The sequence below is a fragment of the Anabrus simplex genome, chromosome 3 (genome assembly GCF_040414725.1).
Source record: "Anabrus simplex isolate iqAnaSimp1 chromosome 3, ASM4041472v1, whole genome shotgun sequence".
Classification (NCBI taxonomy): domain Eukaryota; kingdom Metazoa; phylum Arthropoda; class Insecta; order Orthoptera; family Tettigoniidae; genus Anabrus; species Anabrus simplex.
In genome coordinates, this window is record NC_090267.1 from 144,586,334 (window position 1) to 144,607,897 (window position 21,564).

The 21,564-nt window shown below is 39.2% G+C and overlaps 1 protein-coding gene across 2 annotated transcripts in view; it reads right to left on the reverse strand.

Moving 5' to 3' along the window:
* LOC136866085 (putative protein FAM10A4) overlaps positions 1-2,160 on the reverse strand; it is a 405,358-nt gene extending 403,198 nt beyond the window's left edge. Inside the window, exon 1 of one of the 2 annotated variants that reach the window (XM_067142747.2) lies at positions 2,031-2,160. The gene's annotated coding sequence lies outside the window, so the exon portion shown is untranslated. Of the gene's footprint in view, positions 1-1,655; positions 1,789-2,030 lie in introns of those variants that run through there. The other variant, XM_067142748.2, reaches the window with a different exon arrangement.
* Between the last annotated feature and the right edge of the window lie 19,404 nt (positions 2,161-21,564).

Genomic DNA, 21,564 nt, shown 5'->3' on the forward strand with positions numbered 1-21,564 from the left:
TTTTGTGACCAATCAAACCTTGGGAAAAAAAAAACTAGCCCTCATATAAAAAACAGGTTAATTTTTCAGAGTTCCCCATTAATTGTGAACTGTCCAAATAACATTTATACATTCGTGGCTAAGACAGTATAAATTCCATGCCACTTGATAAAAACGGAAGATACAGTCTAAAATACAAAGAAAGTATATAAATGATATACAACCAATTATCTCAACAGGATGTGAAACTTGCTTAGTATTCAGATAGTATTACCCTACCTACGCGCACCATTAAGATACAAACCTTCAGGGTACAGACCTCTGGAGTGTGGCTAAAATATGATTTTTCTTTTCTTATTTACTTTACACTTTTGCAAGTACAATAATTCGAACAGCCATCAGTAAACTTACAACATGGGCAGAAAAGAATGAGCTTACTATAAATAGTAGCAAAACTGTAAAAATGACATTCAGAAGAGGAGCAAATGACATCATCATGTATATGAATATTCCGATAAAGAACGTTCCGTATTTCAAATACCTACTTAGGGATCGCACTTCAGACGAGTGGTGATATCTATGACCTTCGCATTAAAGGATGAACCATCGCAGCAAAGACGGCTATTAATTAATAGCATAAAGAACCTAAGACAACTATCCCTGCCCACAGCTACCACACCGTATCGCTTAAAAATTGCTCCCATCATAACACATGGACTGGAAACCATCTGAACACACCTAAAGAAGAAAAATTTCGAAGACATAGAAAAAGTCCAAGCCAATTTCCTCAAAAGAGCACTATGTCTGTCAAAGGACACATTATCCCGGCTTACATATGTACTGGCAAGAGCGCAATTTTTCATCGAAGACCTCCGCTTCGACCAGCTACCAAAGCCAACTTTGATGTACTGCAGGAGGTATGGCCAGAGTTTTACCCAACAGATGCGATGATATGTAGGGAAAGGACACAAGCCAGATATGACCTCCATCATGTATTGACAAGATATACCATACACGGCTTCCATCATCGGACATGCCTAACAGATAAATTCCATGACCCGGACGATAACTGCAAGTGTAAATTATGCGGAGCATACTGTGACCGATATCATCGGATACTGTGCAGCAAAAGACAAAACTCTTTCACAAGTCTCTGTAAAAACTAAATGCACATTCTGCGAAATTTAAATTTATCATATTATTAATAATTTCCACATGTAATAATGCGTGTCTCTATTTGACAACTGAGATATAAAGTTTTCAGCTAATGTATTAGGAAGATCCAAAGGGGTTTAAATCCTCTCACTATCTCGCTAATTATCGGCGAAGACCACGACAGCAAGACCTCTCGGAAATAAAAGTGAAGTACCCAACCAACTGAAACCAACTGCACAAGATTGTATATATTTTATGCTCCTTGAATGAAATTAGGTAATTGATGATGTGCCGACAGTAAATAGGAATGGCTCCACTACGTAACTACATGAATATTATACACACTTACTGATAAAGAAAAAAAACAAGAAAAAGATACAAATAAACAGAGCAAACTTCTCAATGCCCTACAATTCAATACATGTAATTGTTATATCTCCAAAATATGAAACTAATGTTCAAAAACACGATTTGAATAAGGCACCAAGAACTAAAATGTTCCAAAAGAGAAGTATACATACTATCTAAAAATGTAATTAATCCATTCCGTGGTTACAACTGTCACGCACATGATTTTTAAAAAAACACGCAAGAAATTTACACACTTTGCACAAACGAGATACGAAAAGAAGAACAAGAACAATCTTCTCGAAAAAAAAAAACCAAGCAAACAATGCAAATACTTAAAAAAAAATATCCTAACGAAAAAAGCCGAATAATATATTCTCATGCAAAATTCATTCCTGACCCCCAGCTAAGAAAGATTTATGAACTGAATAGTTGAAATACGCTTTATCATTTTCTCGATCAAATACGCATCAAATATTACCATTATTTATTGAATATTATAGCTAAATGACGTGCACATATACATAAAATAATATTAAACCACTTACCTCCAATAATATCCTAAATTATTACAAAAGAAGATACGTGTTTATACTCTGTTCATAGGATTACCGCAAAATATTCACGATTCAACACCATTTAAAGAGCCATCTACTGGCAGACAATGAAAAGTGAAAAAAACCAAAGAAGATCACAGTTAAGCACAGATGTCAAATAAATAGATTGGCAGCACTATACTTCGTAGCATTGGTGCTAGTGAAGCCGGAAACATTCGGCCGTCGCTACAGATTCACTGTAAACGTGTATGTAACTGTGTTACGTGCAGTTTTGGTTTATGTTGTTTGTCTTGTCTTGCGGATATTTATTTGGGAACCAATATATTCTTTCCCAGTCACGAGCCCAATGAAATATTTCACTTGTATCACAATAGCACACGTTTACATCATTAATAACCAGTTTTAGCACGATTACACTTAGATAGATAAACTGAAAGAAGCACCATGATATCATGTATATGTAGGGGCAGAAAAGTATTAAACTATCTGCACTGGTCGAATACACAAATAACCTATTAATCTTGAGCAATAGAAACGTGTTGCACTGTACAAGATGGGAGAGTAATAAAAAACTTGGTGCAAGATCCACTCACCCGGAACATATAGAAATGCCACTTCACCAACATGTCGGAAAAAACAACTGAAAATCTAGATCGTAATTACGTGGACATTAATTAATTTCTGCGTTAAAATAGCCTGTTGGCGTGCATATTGGGGGCAATGAAAAAACAAATGGTCACTATCGCCCTGAGGTTCTCCACAGGAACAAGTTGGATCGTTCGTAATTTGAAATCGAGATAAATATACCGGGGTTAAGGCATGATTAAAACGTAGTCTGATGATGTTAGTAATGTGACGTCGTGTATACGTACATTATGCAAACCACGGAAGTGTGGGAATATTCGGTTGAATTTGATAGTAATAGTGGCCTTTCGTACTAGCTGATAAACGCCATTTTGTGCACCATGTGTGTTTAGCTTCATTTTTGATATATGGAAAGAAGTCAGAAATCGGGATTTTGATTTGTAACAAGTTCGCGGTATCTGCACTGGCTTCTTTTGCTGCTATATCGGCCATATCGTTGCCTGCGTGTCGGTTATGCCCTTTAATCCATATTAACGTTATAACAAAACCGGATGTTTCGAGTTGTAAAATAAGGTGTTTAACTTCGTAGGCATATGTACTTTGATTATGGGCGAAGGATTTGAGAGCTTGTAATACACTTTGAGAATCGCTGAATATATTTATTTTTTTGGATTGCAACTGTTGGACATAAAAGATTTAAAATAGCCTGTTGGCGTGCATATTGGGGGCAATGAAAAAACAAATGGTCACTATCGCCCTGAGGTTCTCCACAGGAACGGGACAATTCTGCTGTAAAGATAGTTAAATTATTAGGCAACGGATATTTAAAGATAGTTTGTGTTTGTGGATCATAAAATGCTGCTCCGACTCCAGTAGTCGATTTTGACCCATCAGTAAAAAGGTGATTATCTGGTGAGGTTATTGAACTTTTAAATTTCTTAAGGGCGTATAATCTGGGATGAGGTGAATGCATTCATTGTTTTAATGAATCAGAAGGGGCAATGATAATAGAAGGACGGAATGTTTGAATATCATAGTCATATGAATACAAATTTACGCGTGGTGTGCGAAGTATAGTTTCAGTAAGATGGTGGAGTTCAGCATACGCCATATATATGGCGGGGTACTGATGATGAGGTGGACGACGCTGTTGATAATATTCATATAATGATTTTAATTTAGGTACGATAAGGGAGTTCGATCTGCTAATATGTTTAAGTAGGAATTTTTTGAAATTTTTATCCTGCGAATATACAGTGGTTTTTCTGTAGTTTCTACTAGTAAAGCGTTAGTTGGTGTTGTTCGGAGGGCACCCACACTGATACGTAGTGCTGAAAATTGAAGACGATCCAAAGCTAGTAAACTGTGTTTAGCGGTTAAATCAATAATATGGGCGCTATAATCAAGTATGGACCGAATGGTTGCACGATATAGTTGTAATGCTGACAAGGGGTCAGCACCCCATGCACGTTTCGTTACCGTTCGTAAGATAGTAATATAACGATCAGATTTCCGAATTAAATACTGTATTTGGGGTTGCCATGTAAGTCTTTGGTCGATATATATGAATAAATATAAGTGTTGTGGGACAAAGGGGATGCTATAGGTATCAAAGTTAATAGGGCTTTTATCAAAAGTTCGTTTATTTGTAAAGATCATCGCTACACATTTAGCGATTGAAAGTGAAAGTCCATGGGTTGTTAGCCACCGAAGGACTAAACTTAAAACGCGAGATATTGTGGTTCTACAATGATCAATGTTGGAGTGAGAACAATAAATAACATAATCATCCGCGTAAGCTAGAATTCGAGCGTATGGAGTCACAATAGATTCGAGATCTTTCATATAAAGGGCAAACAAAATTTCACTTAGTATCGAACACTGTGGTAATCCTTTTGATGTATAGCGGCTTTCAATTGTGTGTTGAGTTGATTTAATGGTTAACCGTCGATTGGTAAATAGTTGATTTAAAATAGAAAGGAATTTGATGGGAAATCCAGAAATAAATAATTTCTCCCAGAGAATATGCAATAACACAGCACCATAGGCACCTTTAATATCCAAAAAGACTGCCACGGTAGATTGTTTCCGCCATTTTGTCAATACGATGTCGAGTAGGAAAATAATGATAGGTTCCTGTGTACTATTACCACGTCTAAAAGCGAACTGATACTTAGGTAATAGTGAGTGATATTCCAATAACCACGCCATTCGTTTCATGAGGATTTTACAGAAGACTTTCCGTATACATGATCCCAAAACTATGCCACGAAAATTTTCAGGTTCGGTAGGTCGTTTTGTTGGTTTCAATATAGGAGTTATGAAAAAATCGTTCCATGTTGTTGGTACGTGTAATGTCTCAAGAATACTATTATAATGTTGTAGTAAATAAATTTTGGCGTGAGGGGGTAGGGCCCTGAGCATGAGATAAGTAATGGCATCAGGTCCTGGGGACGAGCTATTAACGGTACATAATACAGATTGTAGTTCGTTATATGTAATTGGCTTTAATAACGAAGTAAAAGAACGAGAATTGTCCTGTGAGGTGGGTAGAAATGCCGGGTTTACTGATACTGGAGCGAGGCTATATAAAAAGTCTTCTAAAACTTGTCGCGGATAGGAATAATAAGTTTGGTATTGGAATGTTCGCGTTATCATGCGGATCGCGTTCCAAAATCTCGCTGCTGGTAATTGAGGAGTTAATGTAGAAATAAAAGACTGCCAAGCTTTTCGTTTTTTTGCATTAAAGACAAGCTTTGTTTTTGCAATATGATATCGCAATTGGAAATAATGCTGCTGAGTCATTGATTGGCGGTATTTTTTAAATAATTGTTTTCGCTGTTGAATGAGATCGTGACATTCTTTATCCCACCATTTTATTTCGTATTTCTGTTGGTGGGTCGTCACGTTAAGCGGTCGACACGGATGAAACATATTTAAATATTGGGTTAAATAAGGGAGTAAGGTTGGAAAGGTAATAGGTGACTCGTGTTCCTGCTGCAAGATATGACTGAGATATAATTGATAGTTTGAAATATTGAAATTTTTATAAGATCGGACATTACGTATACATGAAGGTGTCTTAAACTGGGAAATTATTGGGTGATTACCATATGTTATGATGATGGGGAAGTGGTCACTGGTGTAGGTATCAGATAATGTGTGCCAGGTGGTGACAGGGACCATGGTTGGACGACATAATGTAAGATCAACGGCACTGGGTGGAGATCCAGGCGGAGTTAAACGGGTCGGGGAACCATCGTTTAAAATAAACAGATTCTGATGATTTGAGGTAGCAAGTAAATTGGAGCCTTTTATTGTATCTATGATACACCCCCATTCAGTGTGATTGCAATTGAAATCACCGAGAATGAAAAGGTTTGGAATGTTGCAAATTGTTGGAAAAATTGCGTCCATTGATTCTGAGTAATGTTAATGTGGGGGGGCAATAGATATTTATAAAACAAGTATTATGGTGTACTATCCCTACTGCATAAGTGTGTGGAATGAAATATTGCAAAGGGAATTGTGTAAAGGGTAATGAAGTTTGTACACATGTGGCGACTCCATCAAAACCGTTACCACCGTATCGGAATACTTGATAACCTCTTAATCTGAAAATGAAATGTGGTTGACACCACGTTTCATGTAAGCAAATAATATTAGCTTGCGTTTCGTTTATAAATATTTGTAATTCATGCCTTTTAGAGGTGGCACTTCGACAATTCCATTGGGGTATTGTAATCATGCAAGAATGTTCATGATAGAATCTCGTAGTTTATATAATACATGGGGAATCTGAGGCTCGTGGCTCATACTTTGAATTAACATTACCAGCAATTGCTGGATTTCTTGTTGAAGTCGTTCCTTGGTAGGAGGATAGCTTATGTCTTGGGGGGCAGCGGAAGGTTGCTGCCCATTAGATGGTGACGAACTTGTTGGGTATGATAAGTGCAGAGGTTGTTGCATGGCACTCGTTGACGGGAATGAATTTACTGGAACCGAAGGTTCATTTCGCAGGATGGCCATGTATCCTTGTCGATCAAAGCCTGGCTCGGGTGTAGGAGGGGGAGATTGCATGATGACTTGAGTAAACTTACGTTTACGGGGGTTTGGTGTCGGAGGAGATGAGGGATTCGATGGTAGTGGAAGGAAATGCTGTTCTTGTTGTTCGGAATGGTAAATTGGAAGGGCAATTCGAGCTTTAGCCTCGGGAAAAGACAGGTATTCAGTATTCATTAACCTTTTAATGTTAACTTGATACTTGTGTTCAGGACAAGTTGAGGAACCCGTAACATGATTTTTCTTACAGTAGGCGCATTGCGTGAATTGCTCAGTACAAGCCTGGGTTTCATGTTGCTGCGAACATCTCCCACAACGTGCGTTTTTGGCTTGACATTGCCGAATTGTATGCCCTTTGCGCTGGCATTTACGACAGCGAATAGGTGAAAAGATGTAAGGTTCAACTGCCATATACACCTTATATAAGGCTACATGGGATGGTAGCGTTTGAGCCCTGAAAACTAATTTTATAGAACCTGTAGGAAGGTATTGGGTTTTTTCATCTTGAATTGCACGACGATTAAGACGTTGCACGCTTTTAACCGGTGCCTCAGATTCCAGATACTGTAAAATTTCATCATCCGATAGGCGTTTTTCAACTCCACGAATAATGCCTACTCGTAACACTTGTGAAGATGGAATATAAGCTTTAATTTTTAGGGTTTCAAGCATAGGGTTACTAAAAAAGGCATTGGCTTGAGAAGCCGTATGGAAAGTGACTTGTAGTCTATTACGTCCCTTACGTTGGATAGATTTGACGTTGAGCTTAGTTTCATAGAATCGGCGACCAAGTTCCATAGGGTGTAAACTGCCTATATTTTGATCGTTAATGGATTCAACGAAAACAAAGAAGGGTCCATGATGAAAGCGATTATAATATTCCGGGGGAGAAGTTACTGGGGACACCTCGGATTGTTTGTTAAGTTGTTCTGGATTAGAACGGTCTGCCACTTCCGTACTACGCCTCTGTACAGTAGTCTCAGATGACTGAGAACCTTGCTGTTGTGTCGTATTACTATGTGAATCAGTTATGGATTCCTCATCCATGGGTACGACAATATCACGCCCCACTCGTAGATGATGCCCGGCCACTTTCAACGTTCCGCCACTATCAGTCTCCATGACTTCTCACTCCTTCACCACACTTAAGCAAAAACACAAGTGATTACCACTACCGCGCACCACTGACTCGCACAACTAAGGTAGTGTACCGTACAACGGTCACTGCGTGACTATTTATGTTGTTTGTATGCAGGGGTAGAATAGTGAATACCTGCGTATTGTTTGGGTGTGATTTTGTCTATTCACGAAGAAAGAAGAATGAACGGACAGGAGTTTCAATACACCGGTAAATGGCTCACATGTGCTTATGTGCATTTGTTGTCTAGTTATTATTGCTATTAAATTTAATGTTTAAGATGCCTATATGTAGGAGACAGAGGTATCTTCTTCAAATCAAATCAAAATATCTTTATTTGCAAATGAGGTGTCTACCTCGATGGCAAATGGTACACTAAAATACATTATTGTCAAGCACTAAATATTAAATTAACAAGAGAAGAAAATTTTCCTATAATACAATATTATACAATTTACGCTAACAATTTTTTCTATTAAACACACAGCTCATCCTTAATAAATTTATATTGTTTACAAAATTCTTCTACTTATAATATCTCCTGTACTACTTACAAATATAGTCAACTGATGTACAGTATGTGGAATTACTTCAAATGATACTGTACAATTGGTATAAGATTAAAATTTACATTGCATTTATTTATTCATTTTTCCTTTACCCATTCTGGAACCTAAGTAACATAACGACCTTCTGCGTCTTAACCAGAACCCCTTTTGCCACCACTTTTCAGAGTTCCTGAAGGGCCTTCACAGCTACCGTAGCGGTCCCAGGGCCATCGAAGTCCCCACTGTACTTCACCCCTACAGGCAGTCCCCTACTTTGGCTGCCCAACTCCTTAGACCAGGAGATGGAATTAATTTCTTCACACACATTTTTTATTTATATTAACCTGCACTGGTCGAATGCCCTCTAACATTTCATTTATTTTCTCTGTTGCTGTTTATTCTCTTCTTGAATATCTGTACAGATTTTGGAAAAGGATCAAACACTACCCCTGGTAAACTGTTCCACTCCTTCACACCCTTCCCAATGAATGAAAATTTACCACAATCGCTTCTGCTAAAATTCCTTCAAATTTTATATTTGTGGTCAGTCCTGCCGATATAATTATTTTCCAACTGAAGCCTCTCACGGATATCTCCCCATGCTCCTTCTCCTGTATAGGCTCTATATAATCCTGTAAGTCTAGTTTTCTCCCTTCTCTTACTTAAAGTTTCCCACCCTAGTTCCTTTAACATTTCTGATACACTACTCTTTCTCCTGAAATCCCCTGTTACAAATCTTGCTGCTTTCCTCTGCACACTATCTATTTCTTTTATTAGGTATTCTTGGTGAGGATCCCAAATACTGTTTGCATATTCCAATAATGGACGAACCGTACTTAGGTAACTTTTCTCTTTTAATTCTTTGTTGCATCCTTTAAGTAGCCTCATTATGACATGTAACGATCTGTATGCTTTCCCAAAATGTCATCAATATGACCCTTCCAGTGCAAATTACTTTCAAATCTCACACCTAAGTATATGCACTTGCCGTCTTTTGGCACAACTACCCCATCCAAAGTATATTCAAATTCAGTTTTAAAACTCCTGTTTGTAAATGTTGTAACAGTTGATTTGACTCCATTAACCTTCATATTATTCTCTTCAACCCATTGTTGGATACTCTCAAGGTCCCTTTATAATTCTGAACAATCCTCAATGGTATTTATTTCCCTATAAACAATTACGTCATCTGCATACAATCTTATTTTGATGTTATATTATTCCCTAAATCATTTACGTATATTAAGAAAAGTAACGGACCGATTATACTACCCTGTGCAGTTCCCTTCCAAACTTTCTCTTCCTGCGATACGTTATTTCCTACTTTGACTTTCTGAACCCTTGAATTTAGAAATGTTTTTACCCAACGTGTAACCCTTACGTCCAATCCTATTCCCTCCAATTTCTTTAATAATATTCCATGTTCCACTCTATCAAAGGATTTGGAAAGACCTATGGCTATGCAAGCTATCTGGCCGCCTGAATCCAATTGGTCTGATATGTCCTGCTGAAATCCCACCAGTTGTGCCTCACAAGAAAATTTCTTTCTAAATCCATACTGGCTCCTCATGAACCAATTTTTATCATCACATATCCCTTTGATGTACTTTGATATTAAACTCTCCAGTACTTTACAAACTATACTGGTCAGGCTGATTGGTCTGTAGTTCTCTGGTTTCCTTTTATCACCCTTTCCTTTACAAATTGGTATTATTATAGATTCCTTCCATTCCTTTGGTATTACACTATTATTTATGACATAGTCGAAGAGAAATTTTAAATAAGGCACTATGTACCACCCCATTGCCTTTAACACCTCCCCAGTAATTTGATCACTTCCTGCTGCTTTTTCTTGCTGGAGCAGTTGGATTTCTCTGAAAATATCTTCATTTGTGAATGAGAAGCTTCTTGTTTCCCTCTGTGTCTCTCCCTCTGTATCTTCTGTTTCGGTTTCCAACTCCTGACAATCATCTACTGAATTTCTGAATTCCCTGTATATTCGATGTATATTTGTTGGAGTTAGCCCCCTTGTGATGGATGCGGAATAATAATAATAATAATAATAATAATAATAATAATAATAATAATAATAATAATAATAATAATAATAATAATAATAATAATAATAATAATAATCTGTTGCAAATATTTGTAGATATCTCTATAGTTTCATAATCAAGAGGATGACTCCTTGCTTAGACCGAGTCAGCCCACTATGTTACCGGCACAAGCCGAGCCTTCCTAAATGATATAACAATAATAATTTGTTGTAAATATTTGTAGATACCGGTATAGTTTCATAATCAAGAGGTGGACTCTATGCGTAGGCCGAGTCAGCCCATTATGTTACCAGCACAAGCTTTCCTAAACGGATGAAATTATTATTATTATTATTATTATTATTATTATTATTATTATTATTATTATTATTATTATTATTATTATTATTATTGCAGCACTTGGTTATAGGTTGAATTTCTGTTTTGGTTATATTAGTAATTAAATAATAGTGGCCTTGGTCTGTTCTATTCTTTAAGGATATATTGTAAGGATGTCAAAATTACTTTTAAAATTAGATGTGAAGGGTTAGTAATCTTGCACAAATCAATAGGTTGATGGCTTGTAGGGGGTTTCGTCCTTTCCGGAAGCCGAAGGTGGTGTTTTCTAAAACAACACCTCGGTAGGAATTCGGGTCTTTGCACAGTGTCTTCAAAGTTAATTTCCTCCGATTTGATGGTATGCGGCCTTGAACTAGGCATTCGTTCACGGGTTATCCCCATAGTTCTTTCTACAGTGGGGCTGTTTCTTTCAGGTACTCATAGTGAATATTGTCCGGTCCACATGCTTTCTTTTCCTTGCAGCTGTTGATCTCGGTTAGGACTTCTTCTGCCGTGATCGGTACTGCCGTTTGGGAAAGGTCATTGTCCTGAGTAGGTCTGGTGTCTCGTGCTTGCAGAGTTGCGTTAAGGTGCTGAATCCACGTTTTCATCGGGATGTCCTTCGGGAATTTGTGTCGCCTGGGATTCAGGGCTCAGAACGGGTTTAACTCAGCCTCCTGGACTAATCGAGCTTCTTCCATTTGTTGATAGTTTTCCTTTGCTCTTTTCACTACCTGATTTTAGTATCTCATTTTCTCCGCATACTCCTGTAGTGCTGTCCGTGTTCGTGCCCTTTATATCTCGTGTAATGCAGCTAGCGTCTACTTCTTCGGTGGTAAACCATAGTTTTACTTGTATTCTGAGTATTTTCTGGAGTGGCGTCCTTGATGTGGTTCTCAGTCAGTATTAGTGCGGTGTCTATGTTTCCAGATATGATAATGTTCATTATTCCTTCCTTGTCTACGTTGCGTAATTTTTCCATGTCTGTTTTCCTTCGTGTAGGTGCTCCGGAGCTGTTTGACTGTTTGCATCAGTGTTAACCAAGAGGGTATTTCCTAATGGAAGGTGTTTTCTTGCTACAATGCTGGATAGTATTTCCTGATGCGATGCTCTTATGTCGTTGCTTATGAAGAGGTCAATGGTGCTGGTGCCGTTGAAGGCTATATGTACCTTCCCGTCACGTCTGTTGGATAGGGATATGCCCTCTCCCTCTAGGTATTCGAGAAGTTTTCCTGCACGTGACGTCATTGCGGCAGTTGAAGTCATCACCTATCAAAATTGGGTTCATGGTGGGTACTTTCGTCATTGCGGTGCCCAGTTCGTCTATTCTAAAATGTCCAATTCTATCAGGTCTGGTTGGAAGTATTCGAACAGTATCGAAAGCTTGTTCGTTAGTACCAGCATCACATTGTCAGTTCCATATTGTTTCGTGAATGGCGATAGAGCTGGTTTGATGAGGCAGGAAATGTCGCCTTTGTACCTGCCCTTGTCTGCCTGGGATGTTTACCTGTGGAGGCAGTAGAACTTCTATGTTTCCCGGTGTTTCGTGAGGTAGGTTTTGTAATTATTACAATGTCGTATCGTTGTATTGGGTGGTACGGAGAGAGGTCTAATGCATTTGTGATTCCCTCAATGTTCTATAACAGTGTCTGTAATTTAACAGTATCAGTGTCATAGTAGTCCCGGATTCGATTCCCGGGAGGGTCAGGAATTTTAACCATCATTGGTTACTTTCGCTGGCACAGGGGCTGGGTGTATGTATTGTCTTCATCATCATTTCATCCTCATCACGACACGCAGGTCGCCTACGGTCGTCAAATCAAAAGACCTGCACCTGGCGAGCCGAACGTGTCCTCGGACACTCCCGGCACTAAAAGCCATACGCCATTGTTTCCAACAGTATCAGCCGTGCCTCGCAATTCATTAGTGCTTGGATTATTTTGATCTTCTTGTTGTGAACTGGCGTTCGGCAGTCACTGCGGGTTCTTACAGGTTCTTTTGGTTGTTATGAGTCCGGGTTCTTGTCTTGGAAAGCGGTAGGGTCGTACTATCACGTTTCGTGGCCAGAAGTGTAAGTCCTTAGTTTTCTCTAGATCATCGAAGTTGAAACTGACTTTAAAAGCCTTGTTTCGCCCTCTAGTATCTATCTGTTCACACGTGATGTTCCCTGTGATACCCCTTTCTTGCAGATGTGCAATGATGTTTCCTGCTTTGGATTTTTCGTGAAGTCTCCCAACATATAACCAAGCATTGCGTGGTGCTGCCTTCATCCTGGCATTGTCCTTTGAGCCAACTATCCTTTGTCTTGTCCATCCGTTTGTCCGTTTGACCACCTCGGTCCATGCGCTATTTGTTATCCCAGAAAAGGCGTCTTCAGGTCAACGCTGGAGCAGAGGAATGGTTGGTTCTCGGTCGGTCGTGCTGGGGGTGCTCTTTTCCACGTGTACTTGCCCTTCCTCCGAGTACTGATTCGCTGGTTTTGGTGCACGTGGTTTTTTCGGTAGCAAGCCTATAGGGTGTGCTGTGTTGGGTGCTGTTGCGAACGACGAAACAACATATCGGCCGCACATAACAAAGTTCAGTTCCATAGGCGCACAAATACAATTTTGAAACAAATCAAATGGAGGACCAGACTGCCCCAAACGAGCAGACACAAACACATCACTCACAAGGTGATTCAAACATTTATTACACATGAATAAAACACTGCATATTTACACATTATGTACAACAAATTCGGAGGTACACCAAAACACGTGTACTGCTGCCGGTCGCCATGTTCAGTGTCTGTCTATAAAACAAAAAAATCGCAGCAGCACATTGCCAACTGTTACAAAATGAAATGCGGCAGACGAGTACCAACACAAAAGCCGCAACATACTCCCCCCTTTGAGGGATCTCAACACTCAAAATCAAAGTCAAGTGTTCATGTTCATCACAGACAAATTAATAAAAAAAATTAACTCAGATACAACATATACAAATATACAACTATACAACATCCTTGGGCAATGGACACAATTTCACTATGGCACGGCGCAATAGATCAGTTTTAGTCTTAACACTGACTACACGAGTAATATTGTCACAACCAGGTTGGAGCTCCTGGATTATACCAGTTTTCCAAACCAGAGGAGGAAGGTTATCCTCCCTTAGAAGCACTAAATCTCCCACAGTTGGAGTCCACTTTCCTACGGAAGACCATTTACGTCTTTGTTGAAGTGATTGTGTGTATTCCTTTGACCACCTCTCCCAAAAATCGTGATACAGCTGTTGCACCAAATTCCATTTAGTTAGACAGGAGCGGGAGCTGTTGGATATGTCTGGAGAGGGGATAGAGGTCAATCGTCTCCCTACTAGAAAATGCCCAGGTGTCAAATAGCATTGATCATTGGGGTCGTCAGTCATTGAACAGAGAGGTCTCGAGTTCAACACAGACTCAATTTGATACAAAAGAGTACTCTGCTCTTCAAAATTAAGAATGCATTTTCCTAGGGTCCGCTTTAAAAGTGATTTTGTGGACTTTATTCCAGCTTCCCAAAGTCCACCAAAATGAGGACTGGAGGGTGGAATAAACTTCCAATTCACATTAAAATTAGATGAATATTCCTCTATTTCAGTAGAACTATCCTTAATAAATCTTAATAACTCATTGTTGGCTCCAACAAAATTTGTGCCATTATCACTCAAGATGAGATTTGGAAATCCTCTACGCGCCGTGAATCTTCTAAATGCGGCGAGGAAGTCCTGAGTCGTTAGACTCTTCACCGTTTCAAGATGTATTGCCTTAGTGACAAGACAAACAAAGAGAGCAATGTACGCTTTAAACTTTATCTTACTCCTCGGGTTATCACCTTTAATGATGATTGGGCCACCATAATCAAGACCAACCTTAACAAAGGGTAATGATGGCTCAACTCTATACGAAGGTAACTGACCCATTATGTGAGTGGTGAGTGGAGGTTTGCTCATGAAGCACTTGTAGCATGAATGGATCACACCACGAACAACTGTCTTCCCACGTGGAATCCAAAATCTGTTACCCAAGGAAAACAATACAGCCTGAAGGCCGGAATGCAATAGCATCTCATGTTCATGTTTAACAATCAGTTTAGTAACAAAGTGTTTCGGAGAAAGAATGATGTGGTGTTTTTCATTGTATTCCAACTGAGAATTCATGAGTCGACCGCCGACTCTCAACAACCCGTAATCATCGAGGAATGGATTCAAAGTTTTCAATGAGCTCGAAGAGGCAACTACATTATTAGACCTCAAGTCATGAAGTTCCTTTCCATACTCACTAACTTGCATCAGACTTATTATTTTCATTTCACTAATCCTCAATTCTTCAGGGGTGAGTGGACCAATGACACGAGCGTCCTTAGTGGAGCGAACATTGGTAATAAATCTCAGAACATAGCTATAAACTCGCTTAAGTTTGAGAAAGGACGAAAACTTCTCTAACTCAGGTGGGTACATGTTAACTAGCAAGACTCTCAAAGAGGATTTCGATTCTACATTCACAGCAGATGGTGTATTACTGGCAACAAAATCAGGATACACGGGGGACAATTCGTGCAACCAGGAGGGACCATGCCACCATACATCAAGAGAAAACATTTGTGAGGGTAAAACACCTCGAGACAAGTGGTCAGCTGGATTGCTGTGGGTAGGTACGTGTCTCCAATCTGAGACTGAAGTGAGGGATTGAATTTCAGCAACTCTATTAGCGACAAAGGTTTTCCAACAATTGGCGGGTTTCTGTAACCAACACAGAACTATCGTTCTGTCAGTCCAGCAGTATGTAGAGAAAGGAATGTGCAATTTCAGCGATTCAGTTACCTTACACATTAGGCGAGAAAGCAATAGAGCAGCACAAAGCTCTAAACGGGCAATAGATTGCTGTTTTAATGGAGCAACTCTCGATTTAGAAGTCAACAGGATCACTGATACCTCACCATTATCAGATACTGTCCTAATATACACACAAGCACCATAGGCAGCTTCTGAAGCGTCAGAAAATCAATGGATTTCAATAACCTTATTCTTAGCAAAGGGCATTACATTTCTTTGCACTCTGAGGTCATTAAGCAAGGGGAGCTCACTGTAGATAGCATTCCAGATTTCAAGAATTTCAGATGAAGGTTCTAACACAAAATCCCAATCAATTTTCAACTGCCAAAGAGACTGCAGGATAAGTTTACACTTAACTACGGCACATCCTAACAATCCAAGGGGATCAAATATGGAAGCAATGATAGTGAGAATGCTTCTCTTAGTGACTTCCTTAGGTACTTTCTTCAAGTTTATTTGAAACTGAAACTCATCACATTTAGGATGCCACACGATACCTAATGTTTTAATAGCTTCATCCTTAGTGAGGTTACAAGGTGACAACATTTCTCTATCCTCTACAGGGACATTGGCAAGAGCTTCTGGACAATTTGACGTCCATTTTCTAAGATGAAAATGTGCACTATCAAGCACAGAAGAGATTTCTGATTGAAGCTCCTTAGCTTCTTCAACTGAACTAGTACCTGTCAGCAGGTCGTCAACATAAAAACAAGAGCGAATGATCTCTGATGCAGTGGGGTGAGATTCCTTGTGTTCATCAGCAAGTTGAACTAGACATCTCGTGGCAAGAAAAGGGGCGGAACTTGTACCGTATGTGACAGTAGTAAGACGGTAGTCCTTGATTTCTTCATCAGTAGATTCACGCCACATAATTTTCTGAAGATTTCTGTGGTCAGGATGAATTAGCACACATCTATACATCTTAGCAATGTCAGCCGTAAGAGCAACAAAATAGGTTCTGAACCTTAAAACAATGGACAGCAAGTCAGGCTGAATAGTAGGACCAACCATTAACATAGAATTCAATGCTATCCCATTTGATGATTCACAACTTCCGTCAAAAACAACTCTCAACTTGGTTGTAGTGCTAGAATCCTTGAGCACACAATGATGGGGCAAGTAAAAGCTTAAAGAGTTAGAGGTCTCTGGAGGTGCAATTTCCATGTGACCCATTTCACTGTATTCACGCATGAAATCTACATACTTCCCTTTCAAGTCTGAAAGCTTAGCAAATTTATTTTCCTTCTGTTTGAGCCTTCTAACAGCATTATGCTTAGACTCAGCTACAGGTGGCACTTCAGCACGAATAGGAAGTTTGACAACAAACCTACCAGAATCATCTCTTTGAACACTATTCACAAAGTGTTCTTCACAAGCCCTTTCTTCAGGAGTAAGAACTGGTTGATGAAGTTCTTCAAGCTCCCAAAACCTTTGGAGTTTAGTGTCAATAGAATCAAGTTTTACAAGATTAGCACGACGAGCCTTGGCATTATTCTTAATGCACGACTCAGGGAAAGTGCCTGACAGCACCCAACCAAATGCGGTATCTAATAAGGCGGGATAACCATTCTTATGCAAAATATTAGAAGACACAATTTCATAATAGACATCAGCACCTAGCAAAATATCAATAGTAGAGGGCTGATTAAATGGCCTATCACTCAAAGTAATATCATGAGGAATAACCCAATTAGAACAATCAATTTCCTGCGCCGGAAGTGGACTTGTGATTGTGTTCACTACTGCACAGTTCAACTTCAATGTATAATCTGATACGTTGGAGAATAAAACAAGGTTACATGTGGAACTTACAGGAGACACATTCGAATTGCCTATACCAACAATAGGTAGACGACAAGACCTAGTACGGATACCAAGCTTCTTGACAAGATCAGAAGTCACAAAGGATAATTGACTCGCAGAGTATAACAAAGCTTTAACTAGTATAATCTCTCCTGAGCTATTTTTTATTCCTACACACGCTGTGCTCAGCAAAACATTAGAACCTAGTCCTGAAACAGCCTTCATGGCAGTGGGTGAAACAATTGCAGAACTTGTAGCATTCATCTTATTATTGTTATTATTGGGACTTGTTTGTTCCTTGTGAACCAATAAGTTGTGGGGCCCATTACACTGGGAGCATTTGTTTTGCTTACAATGTTTAGAAACATGAGAAGCGGAAAAACAAAGATAACAAAGTTTATTTTCCCTCACAAACTTGCGACGGTGATCAATGTTTGCTTGTTTGAACTTTCTACAATCAGAAATGCTGTGATTATCAAGTTTGCAAAACCTACAATTCAAGGAAGTGCTATTGTTGGCAATGTGAAGGGCTTTTAGGTTGGATTTTAAGTCTCTTTTTTGCTCAATAACAGGTTTCTTGCATTCTGTTAGCTCTAGTGTTTGACATTTTCTTTCCAAGAAATCAATCAAATTATTTAGTGTGGGAATATCAGTAGAGGCAAATTTGTTTTCCCATTCACTTCTATGGTTGGACTTGATCTTACTTAGAATCAATTCCTGTAGCAAAATTTCATGTAGTGGAACCTGACCCTCTAAATTGTCAACAGCACTAAGATTAGATTTTACTTGGTTTATCAATTTGCGATATTCAACGGAAGATCCACTAGTACAATTATGGAGATTGAGCAAATGTTTTACATGCTGTGAAACAATCAAGCGTTTGTTATTGTACCTTTCATCAACTAAATTCCAAGCAACAGTGAAATTATCAGCACATATGGATAGGTTATCTAACAAATCCCTGGGTTCGCCTTGAAGAGACGACAATAGGTAGTGTAGTCTTTGCACATTGTCAATGCGGGTATTGTTAATAACCAAGCTTTGAAAGGTGTTCCTGAAACTCAAATATTTTGTCAAATCTCCTTTAAAAACAGGCAATTCAATGGGAGGGAGCTTCAAGCTACAGTTGGACCGAGTAGAGTTATCAGAAATAATGGATGCATTGCTTGGACTTGTGGGTCTCTCAAATGAGCAAAGCAATTCTTGAATCCTAGCAACTATTGCATGATATCTGTTTTCAAATTCATCATGCTCTCCAAAGTGAGTTTCGCTAGATTTTGAGTCTAATTCACATTCTAGATACTCCCTAACAATGCTGAATTCCTTCCAAATTTCTGGCAGCCTATTTTGCCTAGAAATTAGTTCGTGATGGTTGATGTTATCTTGCTTTAAGTAATTTTCAAGGTGAGTTAATGACATTTTAAGTAGACCACGTTTTTGAACAGCCTTTGCTTCGGATTCAAACACCATGATGAATGGTTCAGGTAATCAATTATTGACAAGATAATAATAGAAATCAATCTTACAACTATGGTGATTATACAAACAATAAGCTCTATATTCAGTGCACTGCATTCATTTGCATTGTTAGAATGAGTGACAGTCTTTGAATGGAACCAACAATGTAGGTAGATGCACAAAAGCATGAAATAACGTATAATAAACCACGTACGTTCTAAACTATACAAAATACACAAAGCGGCCCAACAAATTATTAGCACGAAATCGTATAATGCCCATGAGAAGTCAAGACAAATCTGTTATTCTATACACGGAAAGTGCTAGCAGTAGGGTTGGGATATCAGGCAGGATGTCTACCCTAGTCAAGATAGGAACAATAAAGACAAATGGAACAGACTTACAGTACATGGCGGTGCTGTATCATCAATCATCACTACCACTGGAAACACTCCTTGGCTGGAATCACATGCCCAAAGTGACTGGAAAGTCCAAAGGATGACGTCTGCGATGTAATGTTCACTGGAGTCCAAATTCCAAGTAGCATTTAACATCTCAAACATCAGGGTATCAGATAAAGGCTGGCGTAAACAGCTCACAAGAACAAATGCAATAAATAGCACGTGGTAACTTCCACAGATTGTTAACGTGCGATATCAAAGCAGTTCCAAAACAATGTAGACTTCGTTGAAATCTCAATATGACGAATTCAAACATTCGTAGTAAATAGCCTTAAGCACGACATCCTGGTACTTTTATACAATAACTGTTCACGATGCTTTTCGCGCCAAGCTCGTTGCTATGTTCAAACGGCGATTGCAGCCAGCAATTCATGACGATAACAATTTTTAGGTGACTAGCACAATGTTCAAAGTTCACAATGATTCTCATCGCGTCCCGGAAGGACCAAAATTTTATGTTGCGAACGACGAAACAACATATCGGCCGCACATAACAAAGTTCAGTTCCATAGGCGCACAAATACAATTTTGAAACAAATCAAATGGAGGACCAGACTGCCCCAAACGAGCAGACACAAACACATCACTCACAAGGTGATTCAAACATTTATTACACATGAATAAAACACTGCATATTTACACATTATGTACAACAAATTCGGAGGTACACCAAAACACGTGTACTGCTGCCGGTCGCCATGTTCAGTGCAAGGCCCCACACCGCTGGCTGCGCAGTTGTGTGTGACTGGGGAAGACATGTCCATGCGCGTACCGCCATGTTGCGGGCGCTCCTCAGCTTGACGCGGATATCGTATGGAATACGTGCTTTAACTTAAATTTCACACACATGAAAACATCCACCCTACAAAATTAATGACAGCCTACACCGACTACCGTGTACACACGCAATAAATATACGTAGTATGAAGACTGTGGTAATATTAAAATATATTTCTGTATAAAAACTGAACAATCTACACAAATACTTTGGATAGCCCATAGGTGGCGCACCTAAAAAGAACTTTAGCAGACAATAAGAAGACTGAAAAATACACTAGCAGTACCTCGAAAATTGTCACGTCGCTCACTTTAATACTGTATAAGGGTCATGTTTGTAACTAATTTGTTCGAACATTGTACGTATCGCAAGAAGGACAAAGAACGAGGATCACGTGTCAATCTGTCTCTTGAGAAACCTAGACTTTACAATTTAGCTTTATTGAAATTAAAAAGACATGTTCAAAAAGCAGTCTACAACTTAAGTATGATTACATATCGTGAGGTAAAAATTGCCTGTCTCTCAGCAGACTGCAGAACACATAAATATTTACAAACTTCTGTACTGATAACAATAATTTTCAATATCAACAAAAAAGGAAACCTGTGAAATAAAATCTTTCTATGAAAGGTAACATAGCTTACGATTCCTCTCTGATAAGTCATTAGGCCTACACCAAATTTTACTCAATTCTCTGAACACATTGTTTAAAAAGTACATGACTGAAGAAATCATTCTAAAACAATCAGATACATGTTATATCATTTCCTGAATATGAAATGCCGGCTCTGCGGTGTAGGGGTAGCGTGTCTACTTCTTACCCGGAGACCCCGGGTTCAATCCCCGGCCAGGTCAGAGATTTGTACCTGGATCTGAGTGCTGGTTCAAGATCCGCTCAGCCTACATGGTTACAATTGCGGAGGTATCTGACGGTGAGATAACGGCCGAAAGGATTCGCCGTGCTGACCACATGACACCTCGTAATCTGCAGACCTTCAGGCTGAGCAGCGGTCCCTTGGCAGGCCATGGCCTTTCGGGCCTGTTGTACCATTTGATTTGGTTTGGTTTGGATATGAAATAACGTGACTGGATGAGCAGAAGTTAATTTATCATTATGGTGTGATTTGGATTTAGGTAAATGCTGCCTGACATTTGTTACACTAGTGCTAGTCTTCTATTGTGCATTTCTTAAAATGAAATGGATGTCTAGGGTTAGTTTGAGTTTCTCTGTGTGGTTTAGGCTTAAGTTATATTTTTACCAATTTGCTTTACGTCGCACCGACACAGATAGGTCTTATCGCGACGATGGGATAGGAAAGGCCTAGGAATGAGAAGGAAGACCCCTTGGCCTTAATTAAAGTCAGCACCAGCATTTGCCTGGTGTGAAAATGGGAAACCACGAAAAACCATCTTCAGGGCTGCCGACAGTAGGGTTCGAACCCACTATATCCCGGATGCAA